The sequence below is a fragment of the Nomascus leucogenys genome, chromosome 3 (assembly GCF_006542625.1).
Source record: "Nomascus leucogenys isolate Asia chromosome 3, Asia_NLE_v1, whole genome shotgun sequence".
Classification (NCBI taxonomy): domain Eukaryota; kingdom Metazoa; phylum Chordata; class Mammalia; order Primates; family Hylobatidae; genus Nomascus; species Nomascus leucogenys.
The window spans coordinates 74,976,147-74,978,780 of NC_044383.1; positions in this window are offsets into that span (position 1 = coordinate 74,976,147).

Below are 2,634 nucleotides of genomic sequence, written 5' to 3' on the forward strand. Positions count from 1 at the left end.
CTCCCAAAGTGCTGGGATTACAGACGTGAGCCACCGCACCTGGCCCTCTCTTTCATTCGTGACATTGGTAATTTGTGTCTTCTATCATTTTTCTTTGTCAGTCTTGTTAGAAGTTAATCAATTTTATTGATCTTTCCAAAGTAGTTTTATTAATGTTCTCTATTATTTTGTTTTCGATTTTATCGATTTCTGCTTTACTTCTTATCTTCTGCTTACTTTGGGTTTCTCCCCACTTCTTTTTCTAATATCTTGAAATAGAAACTCAGATTATTGACTTGAATTCTTTCTTCTTCTTCCAATATAAGCATTTAGTGCTACAAAATTCCTTCTAAGCACTGCTTTAGCTGTACCCTATATACTTTTGATATGTTGTATTTATTTTCATTTCATTAAGTTCAATATATTTTAATTTTCTCTTGAGGCTTACCCTTTGATGCCTGGATTATTTAAAAGTGTGCTATTTTATGTGTTTGGAGATTTTCCTATTTTTTGTTATTGACTTAATAGTCAGATGGCATATTGTATATGACTTTGATTCACTTAAAGTTTGTTTTATGATCCAAAATATGGTCTGTCTTGGTGAATATTCCATGTGCACTTGATAAGAATTGTGTATTCTGCCATTGTTGGTTGGAGATGCTAATTAAATCATGTTGGTTCATGGTGTTGTTAAGTTCTTCTGTATCCTTTTTGATGTCCTGTCTAGTAGTCTCTCAGTTACTGAAAGAGCAAGTCTCTGACCATATGTGTATTTTTCTTTCAGTCATGTCAGCTTTTATCTCAGATATTTGAAACTCTTATTTGATGCATCACATCGTTACATCTTCTTGGTGAATTGACCCTCTTATCATTGTGTACTGTTCCTCTTTTTCCCTGGCAATTTCCTTTGCACAAGTCTACATTGTCTGATATGAACACATTCCATCTGTCTTTTAATCAGCTTTACAGAGCACATATTTTTCATACTTTTACATTTCAACAACTTATATCACAATATTTGAAGTGAGTTTCTTGTAGAACTCATACAATTGGTTCAGTTTTTTGTCTTTTTTGAGACAAAGTTTTGCTCTTTTACCCAGGTTGGAGTGAAGTAGTGCGATCTTAGCTTACAACCTCCACCCCTGGGTTCAAGCAGTTCTCCTGCCTCAGCCTCATGAGTAGCTGGGATTATAGGTGCCCGCCCCCATGTCCAGCTAACTTTTGTGTTTTTAGTAGAGATGGGGTTTTGCCATGTTGGCCAGGCTGGTCTCAAACTCCTGACCTCAGGTGATCCACCTGCCTTTGCCTCCCAAAGTGCTAGAATTACAAGCCTGAGCCACCACGCCTGGCCATTTGTTCAGTTTTTAATCCATTCTGCAAATCTCTGTCTTTTAATTGCTGTGCTTAGACATTACATTTAATGTAACTGTTGTTATTTTAGGACTGAAGTCTGCTACTTTATTATTTGTTTTCGGTTTGTTTCTCCCTGCCTACTTTATTTCTTCCTTTGTTTCCCTTTGCCTGCTTTCCTTTGGGTTACCAGAAAAATTTTTAGTATTCTGTTTTAATTTATCTATAATGTTGTTGAGTGTATCTTTTTACATAGTTTTCAAGTGTTTGCTATAGTGATTACAACATATATACACATATAACACATTACATCCTACTTCATGTAGGATTTATTAACAACTTATTGCTTCAAGTGGAATGAATATTAAAACCTTACCTCCATGCAGGCTTCTTTACCACTCCCCTTAATGATTGAAGTGTCTCAAATATTACTACATTTGTTGAGAACCACATCAGACTGTTGTAATTTTCTGCTTCCAATCATAAAAGTTATTTAAAACTCAAAAGAAGGATAGTATATATATTTATCTAGATATTTGCTCTTTTTGTTGCTTTTTCTTCATAACTGATGTTCCACAAGTTTCCATCTGTTATCATTTCCTTTCTGTTTGAAGAACTTCTTATAGCAATTCTTTTCAAGCAGGTTTGCTGACAACCAATTCTCTGTTTCTCTTCACTTGGGAATGTTTTGATTTCACTTTTGTTCCTGAAGAAGTTTGCTAGATATAGAATTCTGGGTTGATGGTTATTTTCTTTCAGCACTTGAAAAACATTCTGACTCTTCCTTCTGGCCTCCATGGTTTCTGATGAGAAATTCACTGTCATTAAAATCGTTATCTATGGCTGCTTTTAACATATTTTCTTTGTGTTTAATTTTCAGAAATTTGTCTGTCTATGGATTTCTTTAAACTTACCCTGTCTTAGACTTGCTCTACTTCTTGAATATGTAAGTCTATGTCTCTCACAAAATCTGGGAAGTTTCCTGTCATTATTTCATAAAATATTTGTTCACTTTATTTATTCTCATCTCTTTCTAGAACTCTGATGATGTGAATGCTAAATCTTCTGTCACTGTCCCACTGGTCCTTGAGAATCATTTTTTTAAAAATCTATTTTGTTTCTAAATACATTAGGAACTAACCTAATTTATTTCTGTTTATTCTATTGTATTTATATTCTATTATCTAGAAATTATTCTATTCAGAATAATTATCTAGACTTATTCAAAGATAAGTCAATAAAATAATTATCTAGACTTATTCAAAGATAAGTCAACAGGAATTGTTCTATTGAGTTATCTTTGAA